At 40.8% G+C, this 27,760-nt stretch overlaps 1 protein-coding gene and 1 pseudogene across 1 annotated transcript in view; one reads left to right on the plus strand and one right to left on the minus strand.

Annotated features, from left to right (window-relative positions):
* The window catches only part of LOC137045570 (uncharacterized), a 222,882-nt gene that overhangs the window by 1,148 nt on the left and 193,974 nt on the right, over nt 1–27,760 (plus strand). The gene's annotated exons all lie outside the window — the stretch shown is intronic.
* LOC137045741 (5S ribosomal RNA) lies at nt 11,147–11,262 on the minus strand (annotated as a pseudogene).

Below are 27,760 nucleotides of genomic sequence, written 5' to 3' on the forward strand. Positions count from 1 at the left end.
CCCAACGGTTGGGTGGGTTTGTCCATATTTGACCCGAATATGAGTTGAAACAACTCAGCATTTTTTTTCTTATGAGTTTTCTGATGTCATTTTATTTGAGAGTTAGTTGGATGTTGGTAAATTTTTTATCCACACTCTAAAAAAGCTGGGACATTTCAACCCATGTTTCGGGTTAAATATGGACAAACTCAGCTGCTGGTTGAATTTATTTAATTTAAAATCTTAAAACCCAACGGTTGGGTGGGTTTGTCCATATTTGACCCAAATTTGAGTTGAAACAACCCAGCATTTTTTTTCTGATTTAATTTTATATTTTATATAATCAAATTATATACATTAAGCCTTGTCATGTGCTTGTCAGGGTGGAAAAATTATTTGTGGTGGTGTAAACCATTTAACTGAGGCGATATTTTCATCAGTGTGCTATTAGCTTTTACATGCATTTATTTAACTTTATAAATACAAATTAACTACAATAAAATCAATATAACATTTGCAATCGTGATTATATTCGGCAGAGCGGCTCCCTTGGTCGTGTTGCGTTACTTATATAACCGTATATTTAATCTGCGGGTTTTGACGGGCAGCACAAGCCTCGATCGCTCTTTACTGCACTGTAAAAAAATATTTAGAAAAACAGTTCCCTGGTTGCCTTAAAATTTTGAGTTCATTGAAATTAAAATTTTGAGTTAATACAATGAACATTTTTTGAGATTCGACAAACCTTTACTAAAATGTTATTAAAAGATTTTGTGAGCATATTGGGTAATTGTGTGTTTTGTGTTGACGCAGCCAAATTGAGCTATTTTCATGATTGATCACATTTTTTATGTGGTTCAGATACAATAATATTTTGAGTTTCTATTTATCAAACAAATGTCCTTCATTGTATCAACTCAAATTTTTTCATTTCAGGAAACTCAAAATTTTAAGGCAACCAGGTTACTTACTTTTCTAAGTTAAACCAACAATTTTTTTTTACAGTGTAGGGTTGCAAAGTTTCCAGAAGCGTTCTAGAATGTCTAAACGTACAGTAGCTTTCCTGTAGCTCAACCAGTAGAGTGTGGCGCTAGCAATGCCAAGGTCATGGGTTTGATTCCCACGGAAAGCAAGAATTGACAAAAAAAAAAAAAAAACGATGATCGTTCATCATTGGGTGAACTATCCCTTTAATGCTAATCCGTTTATTTTTTTCACTAACATGTGAAATCTCCCACTGTAGCCATCAGATAACCATCAGTTATATTTACTTTTCTAACTGCTGTCCTTCTCAAGACTAACTCTCAGGAATCACTCCTGACTCTGTGGTTTCGTCGAAATCTCACCGGTTATTGCGCTCTATGGAAATTATTATGCAAACTTGTGGTAGATCAGGGTGAGTTGTGGTTTAGGCAAATTAGTTGCTCTTGAACAAACAATAGTAAAGCTATAATGAAGGATGTTTTCGAAGCGTGCTGGGCAATCAGGTCTACAGGTTATTCCGGATCTGGCTATTTGATGGCGGAGAGCTCCTGTTTTCTTCAGTCTGTGAAGAGAAACTCTCGTGCTATCTTTAGAATTAGGCTCCGCTCAACTGCTGTCTTATATCACTGTTTATCCAGGAATTGCGTGGCCAAAACCAGCACGCCGCTTATAGAGTCCTGCGTGCGCAAGTACACCTAAATATTTAGCATGTTCAGACGTCTGGTCTCGTCCCTCAATGGGCCTTTTGTGCAGCGTAAGCCGCACATACAAGGATTTTCCAAAATGCATGAATGAAGTAAATGAGGCCTTTGTCAGCAATCACAAGATGAGGTGTTTAGGGCTTGCTGGGTTTTTGCTGAGGGCTGTTATAAAGCACCCTAGTCATTGGAGATGGAGAGATTGATTATAGATGGATGGATGGATGGATTATGGCTGGATAGAGAGATAGAAGGATGGATGGATGGTGTCTGGATGGATGGATAATGGATGTATGGGTTGTGGATTGATGGATGGAGAGCTTTGATGGATGGATAGATTATGGATAGAGAGATGGGTTATGGATGGATGGATTATGGATGGATGAAGATATTATGGATGGATGGATGGATAGAGAGGTGTATGATGGGTGGGTTATAGATGGATGGAGAGACTGATGATGAATAGATTATGCATAGAGATGGATTATGGCTGGATAGGTATATGGATGGAGAGATGATTATAGATGGAGAGATGGGTAATGGATGGAGGGGAGAGATGGGTTATGGATGGATGCATTATGGATGGAGAAATGGGTTATGGATGGATGAATGGATGGATGGATAGAGAGGTGTATGATGGGTGGATTATGGATGGATGGTGAGATTGATGATGGATGGATTATGCATAGAGATGGATTATGGCTGGATGGATATATGGATGGAGAGATGGATTATGGATGGATGGATGCATTATGGATGGATGAGAGATGGGTTATGGATGGATGGAGAAATGGGTTATGGATGGATGGATGCATTATGGATGAATGGAGAGATGGGTTATGGATGGATGGATGCATTATGGATGGATGAGAGATAGAAGGATGTATGGATGGGTGTCTGGATGGATGGATAATGGATGTATGGGTTATGGATTGATGGATGGAGAGCTTTGATGGATGGATAGATTATGGATAGAGAGATGGGTTATGGATGGATGGATTATGAATGGATGGAGATATTATGGATGAATGGAGATATTATGGATGGATGGATGGATGGATAGAGAAGTGTATGATGGGTGGGTTATAGATGGATGGAGAGACTGATGATGAATAGATTATGCATAGAGATGGATTATGGCTGGATGGGTATATGGATGGAGAGATGATTATAGATGGAGAGATGGGTTATGGATGGATGGATGTATTATGGATGGAGAAATGGGTTATGGATGGATGGATGGAGATATTATGGATGGATGAATGGCTGGATGGATAGAGAGGTGTATGATGGATGGATTATGGATGGATGGAGAGATTGATGGATGGATTATGCATAGAGATGGATTATGGCTGGATGGATATATGGATGGAGAGATGGGTGATGGATGGATGGATGCATTATGGATGGATGAGAGATGGGTTATGGATGGATGGAGAAATGGGTTATGGATGGATGGATGGATGAAAGATGGGTTATGGATGGATGGAGAAATGGGTTATGGATGGATGGATGGAGAGATGGGTTATGGATGGATGGATGCTTTATGGATGGATGGAGAGATGGGTTATGGATGGATGGCTTCATTATGGATGGATGAAAGATGGGTTATGGATGGATGGAGAAATGGGTTATGGATGGATGGATGGAGAGATGGGTTATGGATGGATGGATGCATTATGGATGGATGAGAGATGGGTTATGGATGGATGGAGAAATGGGTTATGGATGGATGGATGCATTATGGATGGATGGAGAGATGGGTTATGGATGGATGGATGCATTATGGATGGATGGATGGATGGATGCCTTATGGATGGATGGAGAGATGGGTTATGGATGGATGAGAGATGGGTTATGAATGGATGGAGAAATGGGTTATGGATGGATGGAGAGATGGGTTATGGATGGATGGAGAAATGGGTTATGGATAGATAGATGCATTATGGATGGATGAGAGATGGGTTATGGATGGATGGAGAAATGGGTTATGGATGGATGGATGGATGGAGAGATGGGTTATGGATGGATGGGTGCATTATGGATGGATGAGAGATGGGTTATGGATGGATGAAGAAATGGGTAATGGATGGATGGATGGATGCATTATGGATGGATGGAGAGATGGGTTATGGATGGATGGATGCATTATGGATGTATGGAGAGATGGATTATGGATGGATGGATGCATTATGGATGGATGGAGAGATGGGTTATGGATGGATGGAGAAATGGGTTATGGATGGATGGATGGAGAGATGGGTTATGGATGGATGGATGCATTATGGATGGATGAGAGATGGGTTATGGATGGATGGAGAAATGGGTTATGGATGGATGGATGCATTATGGATGGATGGAGAGATGGGTTATGGATGGATGGATGCATTATGGATGGATGGATGGATGGATGGATGCATTATGGATGGATGGATGGATGGATGCATTATGGATGGATGGAGAGATGGGTTATGGATGGATGAGAGATGGGTTATGGATGGATGGATAAATGGGTTATGGATGGATGGAGAAATGGGTTATGGATAGATGGATGCATTATGGATGGATGGAGAGATGGGTTATGGATGGATGGATGCATTATGGATGGATGAGAGATGGGTTATGGATGGATGGAGAAATGGGTTATGGATGGATGGATGGAGAGATTGGTTATGGATGGATGGATGCATTATGGATGGATGAAGAAATGGGTTATGGATGGATGGATGGATGCATTATGGATGGATGGAGAGATGGGTTATGGATGGATGGATGCATTATGGATGTATGGAGAGATGGGTTATGGATGGATGGATGCATTATGGATGGATGGAGAGATGGGTTATGGATGGATGGATGCATTATGGATGGATGGAGAGATGGGTTATGGATGGATGAAAGATGGGTTATGGATGGATGGAGAAATGGGTTATGGATGGATGGAGAGATGGGTTATGGATAGATGGATGCATTATGGATGGGTGGAGAGATGGGTTATGGATGGATGGATGCATTATGGATGGATGGAGAGATGGGTTATGGATGGATGGAGAGATGGGTTATGGATGGATGGATGCATCATGGATGGATGGAGAGATGGGTTATGGATGGATGGATGCATTATGGATGTATGGAGAGATGGGTTATGGATGGATGGAGAAATGGGTTATGGATGGATGGATGGAGAGATGGGTTATGGATGGATGGATGCATTATGGATGGATGGAGAGATGGGTTATGGATGGATGGATGCATTATGGATGGATGGAGAGATGGGTTATGGATGGATGGATGCATTATGGATGGATGGAGAGATTGTTTATGGATAGATGGAGGCATTATGGATGGATGGAGAAATGGGTTATGGATGGATGGATGCATTATGGATGGATGGAGAGATGGGTTATGGATGGATGGATTCATTATGGATGGATTATGGATGGAGAGATGGGTTATGGATGGATGGATGCATTATGGATGGATGGAGAGATGGGTTATGGATAGATGGATGCATTATGGATGTATGGAGAGATGGGTTATGGATGGATGGATGCATTATGGATGTATGGAGAGATGGGTTATGGATGGATGGATGCATTATGGATGGATGGAGAGATTGTTTATGGATAGATGGATGCATTATGGATGGAGGAGATATGGGTTATGGATGGATGGAGAAATGGGTTATGGATGGATGGATGCATTATGGATGGATGGAGAAATGGGTTATGGATGGATGGATTCATTATGGATGGATTATGAATGGAGAGATGGGTTATGGATGGATGGATGCATTATGGATGGATGGAGAGATGGGTTATGGATGGATGGATGCATTATGGATGGATGAGAGATGCATTATGGATGGATGGAGAGATGGGTTATGGATGGAGAGATGGGTTATGGATGGATGGATGCATTATGGATGGAGAGATGGGTTATGGATGGAGAGATGGGTTATGGATGGGGAGATGGGTTATGGATGGGGAGATGGGTTATGGATGGATGGATGCATTATGGATGGATGGATGCATTATGGATGGAGAGATGGGTTATGGATGGGAAGATGGGTTATGGATTTATTTTTTTTCTGTAGAATTGTTTTTTAATATTTTTATATTTACATATAAAATTTATCACATTTTCATGGTTCAGTACTTTTTAAAATTTCTTGTAATAAAGTTCAGCACTGCTTTTTTACCTGTTATTTTATGTATTATTATTATATTTTAATCTAGTATCTTTTTAAAAACTATCGGTCGACTAATCGGTTATTGGCAAGCGAGGTCCAACCTAGCTATCGGTATCGGTAAAATCCACTATCGGTCGACCTCTATAACGTATGGCTACCGGTTTTCATTCAGTGCTTCGGCTTTAGCGCATACAGAGCAATGCAGAATAACTATGATTGGGATTGTCATATTACATAACATAAATGAGAACACTATTTTAATAAATGGTTGTAAATTCATTGGGTTAAGGTGCCGTGTTCAGAGCGTTGTTCCAGGAAGAACACCACGCGTCTCCCATTCTGGATATGAATATCAGCAACTCAATTCAAGTTCACTTGTGCATTCGACTCATTTTGTGCAGAAATAATTTGTAATATTTTGTTAACTTAATATAAATCTGATTAATTTCATATAGGAAGCTTTTTGTTGAGTTAAATAACAAGCTATCACATTGACTAATTTTACAATCCCATAGCCCTTTGTTTAGATAAAAAAAATCCTTCACCTTACGTTTTGAGCAGCATTGCACATCCTGTCATGCTGTCAGCTATAAGCCACTGCTGTAGTGACGGACAAACTACACAACTCTATTACTGGAGTAACAGTACTGCTGGTGAAATATTACTCCGTTACAAGTGAAAGTTGTAAAAACAGATTTTTACTCAAATAAAAGTACAGAAGTATTAGTTTTCAAAAGTACTGAAGTATCAAAAGTAAATGTCCTTCTTTATGTCGCCGCATTATTGTATTATAGTTGTATAAATGCACATTATGCCATCATGGTTTAAGCCAGTCAGTGACGCTCCATCTGACACACTAGCAGACGACTAACTTAAACTCATTTAAATACTTGTAGAAAAGTTACAAAGCTGCTGTCACTTTAAGGCCGAATGCACGGATCCAATACACTGATACACATCTGATATTCTCCCAACTTTACTCTTCTCTTTCTGCCAGCGTTTATATTTTTAATATTTAATAAGACGTGCACCAGGTGTATGCCAACTAAACTAATCTTTATTTTTTAATTTTTTTTAAACTGAATACTTTCAAAGTGTGGCTATGGGGTGCACACACTTGTGCCTAAGAACCGTCTTCTTCGATTTTGCTATGAACTGATCAGTGCTCAAAAAAAGTTGGGGAAATGTTTATGACTATAAGAGTGATTCCTGACAGACTGTCTGAAACAACAACAACAAAAAACCTTTTAAAGAAGAAAAAAATCATCACTGACTTTCAAAGCTGCGACAGAAACGACTTTCCACTTCGAGGACCTTGATAGAAATGTAGTGGAGTAAAGAGGACGATATTTGTCTTTCAGATGGAGTGAAGTCAAAGTCATAAAAAATAATACTCCAGTAAAGCACAGAGACTCAAACAGTGAACTTCAGTACAGGACTCGAGGAAATGAGCTGAGGGACTGTCCAGATCTGGCTGTAGCATAATTCAGTATTAAGGTTAACGATTAATCAATTAATTGATCATTAATTTAAACGACGATTGATCATGAGAATATGTGAAAATTCACATCCCTAGTTTAAACGGAAGTTTTGAACGCTTATATCTCCTAAATGCAAAGTTTGTCATTGTTTTGGAACACACTATAACTTAAAGGCTAAAGCCGGGTGCACACTGTGCGATTTTGGCCACGATTTGGCCGTGTGAGACAAATTTAGCAAATCCTAAAAGATTCCTCTGATCCTAGGCTAAAATCTGACGTCTTTGGTCGTTAGTTTGACATGTTCACCGGCAGCCGATTAATGAGCGCTGCGATCACATTTTACCTCAGACCAAATTTTGGCAGTGTCAGATTTGGCGCACAATCCTGCAGTGTGACTTCTCCTACGACGACAGTCAAATATCTCCGTTTTCAAGACAAACTATGACCAAAACGAGAGCTAGAGATTTCTTTGTAGCCAGCATTTCAGTCCGGCGTGTAATGCAGCTCACCGTCTCCCAACGCGTCATTCACTGATGATATAAAGCTCCGGGTGAGTTTTCTTGCGCGCGTCCGTTTTTAGCGCGCCGTCACTATCGTACAGTCTGACATTAATGCCAACTGAGATCTTACAGTGTGACATGGCTTACATCGGGGATCATGTCTGACAACGGACATTCACATAGGATTTTGAAAAATCGCACAGTGTGCAGGACCCATAACATAGTCTACAACAAAGACAACCTTAGTTTTGATTTCAGTGGGCCTTTAAGTGGCACCGGAATGACCGACATCTTGCGGTATAGACCGGTTATATAGGAACAGGTGCCATATTAGCACCGGGTTCCGGTACCCAACCCTAAAGACTACAATGCATTTGTCAGCCTAAAATCATCCTAAAGTGTTTGATTGCTGATTGCTGCAGTTGATCTGACACTCCCAGCCATGTTGGCTTGTCTTGTTTTTGCGCTTGGCGCCGATAATGGCTGCTTGCAGATATATTTATACCTATTGTCATTGTGATACCGGTATTACCGGTGTTGTCACGGCGATTAACACACTCCCTAGGTGTTTCTCAATGTCAAGGATGCTTCCTTGGAAGGACTGATCCTTCCAAGTCACTTCCTTCAGAGGCTAGGCGAGGCTCCTCTTTAGCATTCGGAGAACACGTTAATGGAACAGGCTAGCAAGTGCACGTCATTGCGTCATTACGTCAGTGAAAAGGTCCGTTGGCCATCAATAACATTATGTGTAACGTTATTTGGATATATTTTTATAACAATACAGTAGTAATTTGTACCGGCATTTAAACGTTAAACTTTACGTATATTTACTACGGTTATAACAAATGTTTGGTAACGTAAATAAAAGCATTGTGGCAATCAGCGAGGTGAGGGTCCGTGAGAGCGGGCCGATGGCGTGATAATGAGCGGCAGCTGATCGCCGCCACACCGGTCTCGGCTCACGGCAGAGTGATTGGAGTATAAATGGTGGAGCGTGGAAGACGAGAGAGGACTAGGCCTGGAGTTTATGTTATGGTTTGTTTATGGTTTATTATGTGTGTGCGGGCAGTCACCCGTGAGGGTTTTCCCCACGTTACTTTCGTTTTGTTTTATATTTATTATAAAGTTGTTGAACGTTCGCCGGTTCCCGTCTCCGTCCTTCCCATCTACAAACTCCGATACAAGCATATTTGCCCCGTTCACGCTCCGAGTCCGCGAATGTCTGAAGATAGCGAAGCTGCGCGCATAGGATTGTGGGTGATTTGAGAACGCGAAGTGCGCGAAGTCTACTCATATGCATCCTTTTCTGTATATGACATATTTTTCGAACGAAGGACTCAGTCCTTGGTTGAATTCCGAGGATCCTCGACATTGGAACAGTCCTTCGTCGGATGTCGATGACGTGGCATCCTTGGAATTCTGGCTTCCGAGGATCCTTCCTTGACATTGAGAAACGCCTCCTCACTGAACATATCATTAGACCTTTTAAATGTTCCTCCGTTTTAGCAGTTTGATGTTATATAGAGTTAGATTTTTAAAAGGCTTATGGTGCCCTTAAAGGGTTAGTTCAGCCAAAAATGAAATTGATAGGGATGTCCTGATCAGGTTTTTTGCCCTCAAGTCCGAGTCATTTGATTTTGAGTATCTGCCGATACCGAGTCCCGACCCGATACTTCTATAATACATAAAAAAAGAATAAGAGCAAAAAAACAAAACAAAACAAAAAAACGATCCAGGATGTTCCTTATTTTTTATTTCATTTACCTTATTTTAACATTCAACAATTTTGTTAACAAACAGAGCACTTCTGTGAGGTAGCTTGAACAATCAAGTAATAAATAACGTAAATTAGTCCCTTTTGGATTTTAGTGCAGCAGTAAATATAAAACCGGACCGAAGTCTCCGCAGAGCAGGAAGTACAACTGCGATATCAAAAGCCCGCCCATACTCTCACAGATGCAGAACAATTAGTTATGTTGGTGTGAAATAAATAGTTAGGGAAATGTAGAAATTAAAGCTAAAGCTCATATCTGCTCCCAAACATCCTGAAAAAAGTCTGTTAGTGCCTCAGTGACTTCACTCAGAGAAGTCGTCGATCTCAGCTGTCAATCATGACGTCACACCTCGTTTTTATAGCATTAAATAACCAACTAAAACTCTGGATGGATTATAGATGGATTATGGATGGATTATAGATGGAGAGATGGATTATAGATGGATTATAGATGGAGAGATGGATTATAGATGGAGAGATGGATTATAGATGGAGAGATGGATTATAGATGGAGAGATGGATTATAGATGGAGAGATGGATTATAGATGGAGAGATGGATTATAGATGGATTATAGATGGAGAGATGGATTATAGATGGAGAGATGGATTATAGATGGATTATAGATGGAGAGATGGATTATAGATGGAGAGATGGATTATAGATGGATTATAGATGGAGAGATGGATTATAGATGGAGAGATGGATTATAGATGGATTATAGATGGAGAGATGGATTATAGATGGAGAGATGGATTATAGATGGATTATAGATGGAGAGATGGATTATAGATGGAGAGATGGATTATAGATGGAGAGATGGATTATAGATGGAGAGATGGATTATAGATGGATTATAGATGGAGAGATGGATTATAGATGGAGAGATGGATTATAGATGGAGAGATGGATTATAGATGGAGAGATGGATTATAGATGGATTATATATGGATGAATGGAGAGATGGATTATGGATGGATTATAGATGGAGAGATGAATGAATGAATGAATGAGGCATTTATATAGTGCTTTCAAATGTACAACTGCACACCCAAAGCGCTTCACACTCCTGTCAGGGGTCTCTCCTCATCCTCCACCAGTGTGCAGCTCCACTGGGATGATGCGACGGCAGCCACAGTACAACGGCGCCAGTGCGCTCACACACACCAGCGATAGGTGGAGAGGAGAGAGGGTGATAGAGCCAATTCAGTGGATGGGGATTATTAGGAGGCCATGGTTGGTAAGGGCCAATCAAGGGAATTTGGCCAGGACACCGGGGTTACACCCCTACTCTTTAAGAGAAGTGCCATGGGATTTTTAACGACCACAGAGAGTCTGGACCTCGGTTTAACGTCTCATCCGATAGACGGTGCTCTTTGTCAGTATAGTGTCCCCATCACTACACTGGGGCGTTAGGACCCACACAGACCACAGGGTGAGCGCCCCCTGCTGGCCTCACTAACACCATCACTACACTGGGGCGTTAGGACCCACACAGACCACAGGGTGAGCGCCCCCTGCTGGCCTCACTAACACCTCTACCAGCAGCTCCTGGTTTTCCCAGTTGGTCTCCCATCCAGGTACTGACCAGGCTCAGCCCTGCTTAGCTTCAGTGGGAAACCAGTCTTGGGCTACAGGGTGATATGGCTGCTGGTTGAGATGGATTATAGATGGAGAGATGGATTATAGATGGATTATTTATGGATGTATGGAGAGATGGATTATGGATTGTAGATGGATTATAGATGGATTATAGATGGATTATAGATGGAGAGATGGATTATAGATTGATTATTTATAGATGTATGGAGAGATGGATTATAGATGGAGAGATGGATTATAGATGGATTATTTATGGATGTATGGAGAGATGGATTATGGATGGATTATGGATGGATTATAGATGGAGAGATGGATTATAGATGGAGAGATGGATTATAGATGGAGAGATGGATTATAGATGGATTATTTATGGATGTATGGAGAGATGGATTATAGATGGATTATAGATGGAGAGATGGATTATAGATGGAGAGATGGATTATAGATGGAGAGATGGATTATAGATGGAGAGATGGATTATAGATGGAGAGATGGATTATAGATGGAGAGATAGATTATAGATGGAGAGATGGATTATAGATGGAGAGATGGATTATAGATGGATTATTTATGGATGTATGAAGAGATGGATTATGGATGGATTATGGATGGATTATTTACATTTACATTGAATCATTTAGCAGACGCTTTTATCCAAAGCGACTTACAAAAAAGGGGAGAGTAATAGAAGCAACGAAACAGACAAGGCCAACAACCTGTAAGAGCTGTAAGAAGTCTCAATTAATTAGCACAGTACACAAGTTTTTTTTTTTTTTTTTTTAAATAGACATCTACAACAAAAACTCACGTACGCAAAGTGCCGAACACTGGATTTTGATAGCCATGATAACAACCCATTAGGACTAAGGCTGTTGCCCCAGCTGTTGTCGTTAATGCAGATTCAGTGGCCCAATGGGTTGGTTTTGTATTCTAGCTAAACGCGCAGCAATAGCCATCTACAACAAAAACTCACGTACGCAAAATGCAGACCACTGGATTCTGATAGTTATGATAACTATGTAACACACCCGCCTGAAGGCACAAATCCGGATGAGAGACGTAGATATGATCCAGGTCGTTGCTGTGGTGATCAGTAAGTGCTATTCTGTATTGGTCAAGTGCAAATGGAAAAGATGTGTCTTAAGATGTTTTTTAAAAATGTCTACAGACTCGGCAGCACGAATTGAGATCGGCAGGTCATTCCACCAGGTGGGAACGGTCCAGGAAAATGTCTGTGAGAGCGATTTCATGCCTATAAATTATAAGACTATAAATTATATACGGATGTATTGAGAGATAGATCATGGCTGGATTATTGATGGATTATATATGGATGTATGGAGAGATGGATTATAGATGGATTATGGATGGATTATATATGGATGTATGAGATGGATTATGGATGGATTATGAATGGATTATTTATGGATGTATGGAGAGATGGATTATAGATGGATCATGGATGGATTATGGATGGATTATAGAAGGATGTATGGAGAGATGGATTATGGATGGATTATGAATGGATTATTTATGGATGTATGGAGAGATGGATTAAGGATGGATTATGAATGGATTATAGATGGATTATGGATGGATTATGAATGGATTATGGATGGATTATAGATGGATTATGGATGGATTATAAATGGATTATTTATGGATGTATAGAGAGATGGATTATAGATGGATTATGGATGGATTATGAATGGATTATGGATGGATTATAGATGGATTATGGATGGATTATGAATGGATTATGGATGGATTATAGATGGATTATGGATGGATTATGAATGGATTATTTATGGATGTATGGAGAGATGGATTATAGATGGATTATGGATGGATTATGAATGGATTATGGATGGATTATGGATGGATTATGAATGGATTATGGATGGATTATAGATGGATTATGGATGGATTATGAATGGATTATTTATAGATGGATTATGGATGGATTATATATGGATGTATGGAGAGATGGATCATGGATGGATTATTGATGGATTATATATGGATGTATGGAGAGATGGATTATGGATGGATTATGAATTGATTATTTATGGATGTATGGAGAGATGGATTATAGATGTATTATGGATGGATTATATATAGATGCATGGAGAGATGGATCATGGATGGATTATGGATGGATTATATATGAATGTATGGAGAGATGGATTGTGGAATATATATGGATGTATGGAGAGATGGATTATGGATGGATTATGGATGGATTATGGATGGATTATGGATGGATTATAGATGGATTATGGATGGATTATGGATGGATTATGGATGGATTATATATGGATGTATGGAGAGATGGATAATGGATGGATTATGGATGGAGTATAGATGGATGTATGGAGAGATGGATTATGGATGGATTATAGATGGAGAGATGGATTATAGATGGATTATAGATGGAGAGATGGATTATAGATGGATTATAGATGGAGAGATGGATTATAGATGGATTATAGATGGAGAGATGGATTATGGATGGATTATAGATGGATGTATGGAGAGATGGATTATAGATGGATGTATGGAGAGATGGATTATGGATGGATTATATATGAATGTATGGAGAGATGGATGGATTATAGATGGAGATGGATTATGGATGGATTATTTATGGATGTATGGAAAGATGGATTATGGATGGATTATAGATGGATGTATGGAGAGATGGATTATGGATGGATTATATATGGATTTATGGAGAGATGGATTATGGATGGATTATAGATGGAGAGATGGATTATGAATGGATTATTTATGGATGTATGGAAAGATGGATGTATGGAGAGATAGATTATGGATGGATTATATATGGATGTATGGAGAGATGGATTATAGATGGAGAGATGGATTATGAATGGATTATTTATGGATGTATGGAAAGATGGATTATGGATGGATTATGGATGGATTATAGATGGATGTATGGAGAGTTGGATTATGGATGGATTATGGATGGATTATAGATGGATTATGGATGGATTATATATGGATGTATGGAGAGATGGATTATAGATGGATTATGGAGAGATGGATTATATATGGATTATGAATGGATTATAGATGGATTATGGATGGATTATAGATGGATTATGGATGGATTATATATGGATGTATGGAGAGATGGATTATAGATGGAGAGATGGATTATGAATGGATTATTTATGGATGTATGGAAAGATGGATTATGGATGGATTATAGATGGATGTATGGAGAGTTGGATTATAGATGGATTATGGAGAGATGGATTATATATGGATTATGAATGGATTATAGATGGATTATGGATGGATTATAGATGGATTATGGATGGATTATGGATGGATTAGAGATGGATGATAGATGGAGAGATGGATTATGGATGGATTATAGATGGATGTATGGAGAGATGGATTATGGATGGATTATAGATGGATTATAGATGGAGAGATGGATTATGGATAGATTATAGATGGATTATGGATGGATTATAGATGGATTATGGATGGATTATAGATGGATTATGGATGCATTATAGATGGATGTATAGAGAGATGGATTATAGATGGAGAGATGGATCATGGATGGATTATAGATGGATGTATAGAGAGATGGATTATAGATGGAGAGATGGATCATGGGTGGATTATAGATGGATGTATAGAGAGATGGATTATAGATGGATGTATAGAGAGATGGATTATAGATGAGAGATGGATCATGGATGGATTATAGATGGATATATAGAGAGATGGATTATAGATGGATTATAGATGGATTATGGATGCATTATAGATGGATGTATAGAGAGATGGATCATGGATGGATTATAGATGGATGTATAGAGAGATGGATTATAGATGGATGTATAGAGATGGATTATAGATGGATGTATAGAGAGATGGATTATAGATGGATTATGGATGGATTATAGATGGATTATAGATGGATTATAGATGGATTATGGATGGATTATAGATGGATTATAGATGGATTATGGGTGGATTATGGATGGATGTATAGAGAGATGGATTATAGATGGATTATGGATGGATTATGGATGGATTATGGATGGATTATGGATGGATTATAGATGGATGTATAGAGAGATGGATTATGGATGGATGTATAGAGAGATGGATTATAGATGGATTATGGATGGATTATGGATGGATTATGGATGGATTATGGATGGATTATAGATGGATTATAGATGGATTATGGGTGGATTATGGATGGATGTATAGAGAGATGGATTATAGATGGATTATGGATGGATTATGGATGGATTATGGATGGATTATGGATGGATTATAGATGGATTATAGATGGATGTATAGAGAGATGGATTATGGATGGATTATAGATGGATTATGGATGGATTATAGATGGATGTATAGAGAGATGGATTATAGATGGATGTATAGAGAGATGGATTATAGATGGATGTATAGAGAGATGGATTATAGATGGATTATGGATGGATTATAGATGGATGTATAGAGAGATGGATTATAGATGGATGTATAGAGAGATGGATTATAGATGGATTATGGATGGATTATAGATGGATGTATAGAGAGATGGATTATAGATGGATGTATAGAGAGATGGATTATAGATGGATGTATAGAGAGATGGATTATAGATGGATTATGGATGGATTATGGATGGATTATGGATGGATTATGGATGGATTATAGATGGATTATAGATGGATGTATAGAGAGATGGATTATGGATGGATTATAGATGGATTATGGATGGATTATAGATGGATGTATAGAGAGATGGATTATAGATGGATGTATAGAGAGATGGATTATAGATGGATGTATAGAGAGATGGATTATAGATGGATGTATAGAGAGATGGATTATAGATGGATGTATAGAGAGATGGATTATAGATGGATTATGGATGGATTATAGATGGATGTATAGAGAGATGGATTATAGATGGATGTATAGAGAGATGGATTATAGATGGATGTATAGAGAGATGGATTATAGATGGATGTATAGAGAGATGGATTATAGATGGATGTATAGAGAGATGGATTATAGATGGATTATAGATGGATTATAAATGGATTATGGATGGATTATAGATGGGTGTATGGAGAGATGGATTATATATGGATTATGGATGGATTATGGATGGATTATAGATGGATGTATAGAGAGATGGATTATATATGGATTATGGATGGATTATGGATGGATGTATAGAGAGATGGATTATGGATGCGTGCGTGCGAAGTCGAGCTGATGCCTGAGATCTGAGCGGGTCTCCAGTCTCTCCACAGCTCATTAGTTCTGCTTGTGTTTCGCTGCACTTTAGACACGCTGCTCAGAACAGATCTGGATCACGATTCCTGCCAAAATAACTCCAGCTCCTCAGTGTCTCGGCTCATCATTCCCAGTTTTACTTTCTGTTTAAAAAAAAAAAGTAATTTAAATAGATTTTACACACTAATTGCAATATCGTATCGCATATTGAATATCGTATTATTTAACAAGGTATCGCATATCGTATTTTTCTTCAATATCGCACAGCCCTAATTTCGATATATTGCCCAGCCCTAGTATAGTTGATGGAATCGATATGATTCGCGATATAGAGTTGTTTTATCCAAGGTATAAACTTGGTAGATAAAAGTCATTATTTTGATTTTTTTTTTTTTTTTTGCGCACAATAACTATTCTCGTCTCGTTGTAAAGTGATTGTGCAGCCGCTGTAGTGAGATGGGCTGTGTGTCGATGTGTTTAGGGCCTTTATGGGTCTTGTGAGTGGGAATGGACTGAATGCCAATGGAGGCCTATCTGAAGCCTTTCTCAGCTTTACACTAAAATATCTTCATCTGTGTTCTGAAGATGAACGAAGGTCTGACGGGTGTCCAATGACATGAGGGCGAGGAATTAATGACATAATTTTTGGGTGAACTAACCCTTTAATCTGCAAAACCGATGAATCAGGCGACCTCTAAAAAATATATCGATATATTTTACAAACGCGATATACCGCCCAGCCCTAATCAGTCCTGAAGCTGCACTGCAAAAAATGCTTTTCTTACTTAGAATTCAAACAGAAAATAAGATTATTTTTCTCACCCCATTGGCAGATTATTTATCTTATTTTAAGCAAAAACTCTCTTCATTTAGAGTTATTTTTCCCCAAAACAAGACAATTACTTTTGCTTGTCTAGTAAATACTTCTTAATGTAAGAATTGTTAGATATTTAGACTAGAAACGAGACAAAAATACTGAGGAAGAAGAGCATTTTTTGCAGCGTGCTGAAAAACGTTCCCCTTCATCATGAGATGTTGAAACTGGAGCTGAATGAAGAAGAACGGTCTCTCGTCTGATTATTGATAATGGATTTTAGATGATCGTGAGCCGCATCGTAAACGAGCCATTAGCTGAAGTGGCTCATTAACCGAAGCTGTGTGTGGCTGTGGAAGAGATGGAGATTTCTGGAACACACTGCAGAAAACGCTCTTCTTACTCAGTACTTTTGTCTTGTTTTGGGGAAAAATAACTCAAAATGAAGAGAGTTTTTGCTTAAAATAAGATAAATAATCTGCCAATGGGGTGAGAAAAATAATATATTTTGTATTATTTTTTTTATTAGGAGTGCACCCCCCCCCCACACACACACACAAATAATAAAAATAACAAGAAAAATAATTATTTTAAGCAAAAACTCTCTTCATTTTGAGTTATTTTTTCCCAAACCAAGACAATTACTTTTGCTTGTCTAGTAAATACTTCTTAATGTAAGAATTTTTGTTTTGGGCTAGTCTTGGGCTAGTCTTGAGCTTGTTTTGGGCTAGTCTTGAGCTTGTTTTGGGCTAGTCTTGGGCTAGTCTTGAGCTTGTTTTGGGCTAGTCTTGAGCTTGTTTTGGGCTAGTCTTGAGCTTGTTTTGGGCTAGTCTTGGGCTAGTCTTGAGCTTGTTTTGGGCTAGTCTTGAGCTTGTTTTGGGCTAGTCTTGAGCTTGTTTTGGGCTAGTCTTGAGCTTGTTTTGGGCTAGTCTTGAGCTTGTTTTGGGCTAGTCTTGATCTTGTTTTGGGCTAGTCTTGATCTTGTTTTGGGCTAGTCTTGAGCTTGTTTTGGGCTAGTCTTGAGCTTGTTTTGGGCTAGTCTTGAGCTTGTTTTGGGCTAGTCTTGAGCTTGTTTTGGGCTAGTCTTGAGCTTGTTTTGGGCTAGTCTTGAGCTTGTTTTGGGCTAGTCTTGAGCTTGTTTTGGGCTAGTCTTGATCTTGTTTTGGGCTAGTCTTGATCTTGTTTTGGGCTAGTCTTGAGCTTGTTTTGGGCTAGTCTTGGGCTAGTCTTGAGCTTGTTTTGGGCTAGTCTTGAGCTTGTTTTGGGCTAGTCTTGAGCTTGTTTTGGGCTAGTCTTGGGCTAGTCTTGAGCTTGTTTTGGGCTAGTCTTGAGCTTGTTTTGGGCTAGTCTTGAGCTTGTTTTGGGCTAGTCTTGAGCTTGTTTTGGGCTAGTCTTGAGCTTGTTTTGGGCTAGTCTTGATCTTGTTTTGGGCTAGTCTTGAGCTTGTTTTGGGCTAGTCTTGATCTTGTTTTGGGCTAGTCTTGATCTTGTTTTGGGCTAGTCTTGATCTTGTTTTGGGCTAGTCTTGAGCTTGTTTTGGGCTAGTCTTGAGCTTGTTTTGGGCTAGTCTTGAGCTTGTTTTGGGCTAGTCTTGAGCTTGTTTTGGGCTAGTCTTGATCTTGTTTTGGGCTAGTCTTGAGCTTGTTTTGGGCTAGTCTTGAGCTTGTTTTGGGCTAGTCTTGAGCTTGTTTTGGGCTAGTCTTGAGCTTGTTTTGGGCTAGTCTTGATCTTGTTTTGGGCTAGTCTTGATCTTGTTTTGGGCTAGTCTTGAGCTTGTTTTGGGCTAGTCTTGATCTTGTTTTGGGCTAGTCTTGATCTTGTTTTGGGCTAGTCTTGAGCTTGTTTTGGGCTAGTCTTGAGCTTGTTTTGGGCTAGTCTTGAGCTTGTTTTGGGCTAGTCTTGAGCTTGTTTTGGGCTAGTCTTGAGCTTGTTTTGGGCTAGTCTTGATCTTGTTTTGGGCTAGTCTTGATCTTGTTTTGGGCTAGTCTTGAGCTTGTTTTGGGCTAGTCTTGAGCTTGTTTTGGGCTAGTCTTGAGCTTGTTTTGGGCTAGTCTTGATCTTGTTTTGGGCTAGTCTTGATCTTGTTTTGGGCTAGTCTTGAGCTTGTTTTGGGCTAGTCTTGAGCTTGTTTTGGGCTAGTCTTGAGCTTGTTTTGGGCTAGTCTTGAGCTTGTTTTGGGCTAGTCTTGATCTTGTTTTGGGCTAGTCTTGAGCTTGTTTTGGGCTAGTCTTGATCTTGTTTTGGGCTAGTCTTGATCTTGTTTTGGGCTAGTCTTGATCTTGTTTTGGGCTAGTCTTGAGCTTGTTTTGGGCTAGTCTTGAGCTTGTTTTGGGCTAGTCTTGAGCTTGTTTTGGGCTAGTCTTGAGCTTGTTTTGGGCTAGTCTTGATCTTGTTTTGGGCTAGTCTTGAGCTTGTTTTGGGCTAGTCTTGAGCTTGTTTTGGGCTAGTCTTGAGCTTGTTTTGGGCTAGTCTTGATCTTGTTTTGGGCTAGTCTTGATCTTGTTTTGGGCTAGTCTTGATCTTGTTTTGGGCTAGTCTTGAGCTTGTTTTGGGCTAGTCTTGAGCTTGTTTTGGGCTAGTCTTGAGCTTGTTTTGGGCTAGTCTTGATCTTGTTTTGGGCTAGTCTTGATCTTGTTTTGGGCTAGTCTTGAGCTTGTTTTGGGCTAGTCTTGAGCTTGTTTTGGGCTAGTCTTGAGCTTGTTTTGGGCTAGTCTTGAGCTTGTTTTGGGCTAGTCTTGAGCTTGTTTTGGGCTAGTCTTGAGCTTGTTTTGGGCTAGTCTTGATCTTGTTTTGGGCTAGTCTTGAGCTTGTTTTGGGCTAGTCTTGAGCTTGTTTTGGGCTAGTCTTGAGCTTGTTTTGGGCTAGTCTTGAGCTTGTTTTGGGCTAGTCTTGAGCTTGTTTTGGGCTAGTCTTGATCTTGTTTTGGGCTAGTCTTGAGCTTGTTTTGGGCTAGTCTTGATCTTGTTTTGGGCTAGTCTTGAGCTTGTTTTGGGCTAGTCTTGAGCTTGTTTTGGGCTAGTCTTGAGCTTGTTTTGGGCTAGTCTTGAGCTTGTTTTGGGCTAGTCTTGAGCTTGTTTTGGGCTAGTCTTGAGCTTGTTTTGGGCTAGTCTTGATCTTGTTTTGGGCTAGTCTTGATCTTGTTTTGGGCTAGTCTTGATCTTGTTTTGGGCTAGTCTTGATCTTGTTTTGGGCTAGTCTTGATCTTGTTTTGGGCTAGTCTTGATCTTGTTTTGGGCTAGTCTTGATCTTGTTTTGGGCTAGTCTTGAGCTTGTTTTGGGCTAGTCTTGAGCTTGTTTTGGGCTAGTCTTGAGCTTGTTTTGGGCTAGTCTTGAGCTTGTTTTGGGCTAGTCTTGAGCTTGTTTTGGGCTAGTCTTGAGCTTGTTTTGGGCTAGTCTTGAGCTTGTTTTGGGCTAGTCTTGAGCTTGTTTTGGGCTAGTCTTGATCTTGTTTTGGGCTAGTCTTGAGCTTGTTTTGGGCTAGTCTTGAGCTTGTTTTGGGCTAGTCTTGAGCTTGTTTTGGGCTAGTCTTGAGCTTGTTTTGGGCTAGTCTTGAGCTTGTTTTGGGCTAGTCTTGAGCTTGTTTTGGGCTAGTCTTGAGCTTGTTTTGGGCTAGTCTTGAGCTTGTTTTGGGCTAGTCTTGATCTTGTTTTGGGCTAGTCTTGATCTTGTTTTGGGCTAGTCTTGAGCTTGTTTTGGGCTAGTCTTGATCTTGTTTTGGGCTAGTCTTGATCTTGTTTTGGGCTAGTCTTGAGCTTGTTTTGGGCTAGTCTTGAGCTTGTTTTGGGCTAGTCTTGAGCTTGTTTTGGGCTAGTCTTGAGCTTGTTTTGGGCTAGTCTTGAGCTTGTTTTGGGCTAGTCTTGAGCTTGTTTTGGGCTAGTCTTGAGCTTGTTTTGGGCTAGTCTTGAGCTTGTTTTGGGCTAGTCTTGAGCTTGTTTTGGGCTAGTCTTGAGCTTGTTTTGGGCTAGTCTTGAGCTTGTTTTGGGCTAGTCTTGAGCTTGTTTTGGGCTAGTCTTGAGCTTGTTTTGGGCTAGTCTTGAGCTTGTTTTGGGCTAGTCTTGAGCTTGTTTTGGGCTAGTCTTGATCTTGTTTTGGGCTAGTCTTGATCTTGTTTTGGGCTAGTCTTGAGCTTGTTTTGGGCTAGTCTTGAGCTTGTTTTGGGCTAGTCTTGAGCTTGTTTTGGGCTAGTCTTGAGCTTGTTTTGGGCTAGTCTTGGGCTAGTCTTGAGCTTGTTTTGGGCTAGTCTTGAGCTTGTTTTGGGCTAGTCTTGAGCTTGTTTTGGGCTAGTCTTGAGCTTGTTTTGGGCTAGTCTTGAGCTTGTTTTGGGCTAGTCTTGAGCTTGTTTTGGGCTAGTCTTGAGCTTGTTTTGGGCTAGTCTTGAGCTTGTTTTGGGCTAGTCTTGAGCTTGTTTTGGGCTAGTCTTGAGCTTGTTTTGGGCTAGTCTTGAGCTTGTTTTGGGCTAGTCTTGAGCTTGTTTTGGGCTAGTCTTGAGCTTGTTTTGGGCTAGTCTTGAGCTTGTTTTGGGCTAGTCTTGAGCTTGTTTTGGGCTAGTCTTGAGCTTGTTTTGGGCTAGTCTTGAGCTTGTTTTGGGCTAGTCTTGATCTTGTTTTGGGCTAGTCTTGATCTTGTTTTGGGCTAGTCTTGAGCTTGTTTTGGGCTAGTCTTGAGCTTGTTTTGGGCTAGTCTTGAGCTTGTTTTGGGCTAGTCTTGAGCTTGTTTTGGGCTAGTCTTGAGCTTGTTTTGGGCTAGTCTTGAGCTTGTTTTGGGCTAGTCTTGGGCTAGTCTTGAGCTTGTTTTGGGCTAGTCTTGAGCTTGTTTTGGGCTAGTCTTGAGCTTGTTTTGGGCTAGTCTTGAGCTTGTTTTGGGCTAGTCTTGAGCTTGTTTTGGGCTAGTCTTGAGCTTGTTTTGGGCTAGTCTTGAGCTTGTTTTGGGCTAGTCTTGAGCTTGTTTTGGGCTAGTCTTGAGCTTGTTTTGGGCTAGTCTTGAGCTTGTTTTGGGCTAGTCTTGAGCTTGTTTTGGGCTAGTCTTGAGCTTGTTTTGGGCTAGTCTTGAGCTTGTTTTGGGCTAGTCTTGAGCTTGTTTTGGGCTAGTCTTTGGCTAGTCTTGAGCTTGTTTTGGGCTAGTCTTGAGCTTGTTTTGGGCTAGTCTTGAGCTTGTTTTGGGCTAGTCTTGATCTTGTTTTGGGCTAGTCTTGATCTTGTTTTGGGCTAGTCTTGATCTTGTTTTGGGCTAGTCTTGATCTTGTTTTGGGCTAGTCTTGGGCTAGTCTTGAGCTTGTTTTGGGCTAGTCTTGAGCTTGTTTTGGGCTAGTCTTGAGCTTGTTTTGGGCTAGTCTTGATCTTGTTTTGGGCTAGTCTTGATCTTGTTTTGGGCTAGTCTTGGGCTAGTCTTGAGCTTGTTTTGGGCTAGTCTTGAGCTTGTTTTGGGCTAGTCTTGAGCTTGTTTTGGGCTAGTCTTGATCTTGTTTTGGGCTAGTCTTGAGCTTGTTTTGGGCTAGTCTTGAGCTTGTTTTAGGCTAGTCTTGAGCTTGTTTTGGGCTAGTCTTGAGCTTGTTTTAGGCTAGTCTTGATCTTGTTTTGGGCTAGTCTTGGGCTTGTTTTGATCTTGTTTTGGGCTTGGATGCCGATTTTTATATTTTAGACGTTTTTCGGCTGATTCCGTTGTCATGCCGATAATAATAGTTATCTCTTTATTAATTCAACGCACAAACTACCGCAAATTACACCCAAGTTGTAGGTAATCAACACACAATCATCTCCATTAAAGTAAGGATGCACTCCTTACTTTAATGGAGATGATTGTGTCTTGAGTACCTACGACTTCGGTGTAATTTGTGGTAGTTTGTGCGTTGACTTAATAAAGAGATAACTCTGATAACTCTGGATATCCGCTGTCATATCTGGCTATAACATGACAACCTATAAGGCTCTCACAATGTTTATTTTAGCAGATAAAGGTTGAGTTCGTATAACTGACTGACAAAATTGTATACATGAGGATGCGGTGAATTGTCAATGCATCGTGATATCGAATTGAACCGAATTGAAAGACCAATGTAGGTTCACCCCTTTTTCAAAACTCCTCCATTGGCAGCGATGACATAAGGCACTAAAGACGGCGTTAAAGCGCTCATCTCACTCCAGTGGTTCTGCAACCATTTCATGAAGCGAGGAGAAGTTTTTGTGTGCAAAAAATAATCAAAATAAACTTAATTCAACAAGTTGCACATAATTCAACGTATTCCCGCAGATTCTGCGCTCACATCTGAAGCACACACACACACACACACACACACATAATATAAAAAAATGAGCTCCTTTTCCCAGCTTATTAATACTCAAATACACTCAACGCCCATCCTGCTGAATATTGACGTAAACACAGTCGTAGAAGAAGGTGTAACAGGAACAGTGTTTGGGATCCAGTGCCGGGTCTTAAAGGGACAGCAGCCTAATAAACGTAATAAGAAACCGAATAAATGTTTGTGTTAATGTTATTCAAACTACAAAAATGATCACTTTCTGCACTTGACTGAATAACGTGTAACTTTAATATTGATTTTACAATGAATATCATCCAATGTTATTTTAAATTGGATTACTTCAGTTTCTTACCTGAAATCAGTGCTTTATTTCATTTGCATCTATTCTATTGTTTATTTGTTCTTATTTTATTACTGTTTACTTGTGTTTTTAAATTCAATTTCCCATTTAAAATCAAGCGTGTGTGTGTGTGTGTGTGTGTGTGTGTGTGTGTGTGTGTGTGTGTGTGTGAGAGAGAGTGAGTGTGTGTGAGAGTGAGTGAGTGTGTGAGAGAGTGAGTGTGTGAGAGAGTGAGTGTGTGAGAGAGTGAGTGTGTGAGAGAGTGAGTGTGTGTGAGAGTGAGTGTGTGTGAGAGTGAGTGTGTGTGAGAGTGAGTGTGTGTGAGAGTGAGTGTGTGTGTGTGTGTGAGTGAGGGTGTGAGAGAGTGAGGGTGTGAGAGTGTGTGTGAGAGTGTGTGTGAGAGTGTGTGTGAGAGTGTGTGTGAGAGTGTGTGTGAGTGTGTGTGAGAGTGTGTGAGAGTGAGTGAGTGTGAGAGTGTGTTTGAGAGTGAGTGAGTGTGAGAGTGTGTTTGAGTGAGTGTGTGTGAGAGTGAGTGTGTGTGAGAGTGAGTGTGTGTGAGAGAGTGAGTGTGTGAGAGAGTGAGTGTGTGAGAGAGTGAGTGTGTGAGAGAGTGAGTGTGTGTGAGAGTGAGTGTGTGTGTGAGAGAGTAAGTGAGTGTGTGAGAGAGTGAGTGTGTGAGAGAGTGAGTGTGTGTGTGTGAGAGAGTGAGTGTGTGTGTGTGAGAGTGAGTGTGTGTGAGAGTGAGTGAGTGTGTGAGAGAGTGAGTGTGTGAGAGAGTGAGTGTGTGAGAGAGTGAGTGTGTGAGAGAGTGAGTGTGTGTGAGAGAGTAAGTGAGTGTGTGAGAGAGTGTGTGTGTGTGTGAGAGTGTGTGTGTGTGTGAGAGAGTGAGTGTGTGTGTGAGAGAGTGAGTGTGTGTGTGAGAGAGTGAGTGTGTGTGAGAGAGAGTGAGTGTGTGTGTGAGAGAGTGAGTGTGTGTGTGAGAGAGTGAGTGTGTGTGTGAGAGAGTGAGTGTGTGTGTGAGAGAGTGAGAGTGTGTGTGTGAGAGAGTGAGAGAGTGAGTGTGTGTGTGAGAGTGAGTGTGTGTGAGAGAGTGAGTGTGTGAGAGAGTGAGTGTGTGAGAGAGTGAGTGTGTGTGAGTGTGTGTGTAAGAGAGTAAGTGAGTGTGTGAGAGAGTGAGTGTGTGTGTGAGAGAGTGAGTGTGTGTGTGAGAGAGTGAGTGTGTGTGTGAGAGAGTGAGTGTGTGTGTGAGAGAGTGAGTGTGTGTGAGAGAGAGTGAGTGTGAGAGAGAGAGTGAGTGTGTGAGAGAGAGAGTGAGTGTGTGAGAGAGAGAGTGAGTGTGTGAGAGAGAGAGTGAGTGTGTGAGAGAGTGAGTGTGTGTGTGAGAGAGTGTGTGAGAGAGTGTGTGAGAGAGTGTGTGTGAGAGTGAGTGAGTGAGTGTGAGAGTGAGTGAGTGTGAGAGTGAGTGTGTGTGAGAGTGAGTGTGTGTGAGAGTGAGTGTGTGTGAGAGTGAGTGAGTGTGTGTGAGAGTGAGTGTGTGTGAGAGTGAGTGTGTGTGAGAGTGAGTGTGTGTGTGTGTGTGTGTGTGTGTGTGAGAGTGAGTGTGTGTGAGAGTGAGTGTGTGTGTGAGAGAGTGAGTGTGTGAGAGAGTGAGTGAGTGTGTGAGAGAGTGAGTGAGTGTGTGAGAGAGTGAGTGAGTGTGTGAGAGAGTGAGTGAGTGTGTGAGAGAGTGAGTGAGTGTGTGTGAGAGTGAGTGAGTGTGTGTGAGAGTGAGTGAGTGTGTGTGAGAGTGAGTGTGTGTGTGTGAGTGTGAGAGTGAGTGAGTGTGTGTGAGTGTGAGAGTGAGTGAGTGTGTGTGTGAGAGAGTGAGTGTGTGTGAGAGTGAGTGTGTGTGAGAGTGAGTGTGTGTGTGTGGTGATTGAACACTCTGAAATAGATCTTCAGTTTTTCACACCCAGAGGAATAATTTAATCCTGATTTACCGCGTGTGTTTTTACCCAGAATGCCTCAGGGTGAGCGAGGGGAAGCTCAGCTGATGTGCTGAGAGCACTTCATACACATCTCGTATTAACATATATCTCTATCGCACAACAGTTATTTTTGTCTCTCTCTGTAATGTGTGTGTGTGTGTGTGTGTGTATGTGGGGCATGTAGGATAACTAGGTCTGGATGTGTAAAACAGGGACAAGCCCCACTTCCCCAAGTCTGCTCTGATTCTGACTAAGCCATCAGATCCTCACCCACCTCTGTCTACACACACACACACACACACACACACACACACACACACACACACACACACACACACACACACACACACACACACACACACACACGCACTGACACAGACACAGACACACACACACACACACACTCAAACACACACACACACACACACACACACACACACACACACACACGTTTGTTTTTGTGACATATGGGGACATTCCATAGGTGTAATGTTTTTATACTGTACAAACCGTATTTTCTATCCCCTTACACTGCCCCTAAACCTACCCATCACACACACACACACACACACACACACACACACACACACACACACACACACACACACACACACACACACACACACACACTTTTCAATCCTCAAATAAAGATTCAAACGGTTATGAATCAGTGAATTGATTCATGATTCGGATCGCTTGTCGAACTGCACAGATCAGGTCTGACTGGTGTGTGTGTGTGTGTGTGTGTGTCTCGAACTTGCTTGTCAAACTGCTGAAGTCACGTGACATTGGTGATCCGAATCATGAATCAATTCGCTGAATCATAACCGTTTGAATCTTTATCTGAGGATTGAACACAAACGCGGAAGAGAAGCCAATGCTGAATAAAGTCGTAGTTTTTGTTATTTTTGGACCCAAATGTATTTTGGATGCTTCAAGAGACTCTAATTAACCCACTGATGTCTCATATGGACTACTGTGATGATGTTTTTATTCCCTTTCTGGACATGGACAGTATAGTGTGCATACACTTGCATACGCTCTCGGACTAAATATAAAATATCTTAAACTGTGTGTGAAGATGAACGGAGGTCTTACGGGTGTGGAGCGACATTAGGGAGAGGAGTTAATGACAGACAGTTCATTATTTGGCTGAATTAACCCTTTAAGGGCACTATATATGGCCAGCAGCCATATCACCCTGTAGCCCAAGACTGGTTTCCCACTGAAGCTAAGCAGGGATGAGCCTGGTCAGTACCTGGATGGGAGACCAACTGGGAAAACCAGGAGCTGCTGGTAGAGGTGTTAGTGAGGCCAGCAGGGGGCGCTCACCCTGTGGTCTGTGTGTGTCCTAACGCCCCAGTATAGTGATGGGGACACGATACTGACAAAGAGCACCATCTTTCGGATGAGACGTTAAACCGAGGTCCTGACTCTCTGTGGTCGTTAAAAATCCCATGGCACTTCTCGTAAAAGAGTAGGGGTGTAACCCCGGTGTCCTGGCCAAATTTCCTTGATTGGCCCTTACCAACCATGGCCTCCTAATAATCCCCATCCACTGAATTGGCTCTATCACCCTCTCTCCTCTCCACCTATCGCTGGTGTGTGTGAGCGCACTGGCGCCGTTGTACTGTGGCTGCCGTCGCATCATCCAAGTGGAGCTGCACACTGGTGGAGGATGAGGAGAGACCCCTGACAGGAGTGTGAAGCGCTTTGGGTGTGCAGTTGTACATATGAAAGCACTATATAAATGCCTCATTCATTCATTCATTCATTCATTCATAAGCCTTTTAAAAATCTAACTCTATATAACATCAAACTGCTAAAACGGAGGAACATTTAAAAGGTCCATTAAAAATGATATGTT

Source organism: Pseudorasbora parva, chromosome 17 (genome assembly GCF_024679245.1).
Source record: "Pseudorasbora parva isolate DD20220531a chromosome 17, ASM2467924v1, whole genome shotgun sequence".
In the NCBI taxonomy this organism is placed as follows: domain Eukaryota; kingdom Metazoa; phylum Chordata; class Actinopteri; order Cypriniformes; family Gobionidae; genus Pseudorasbora; species Pseudorasbora parva.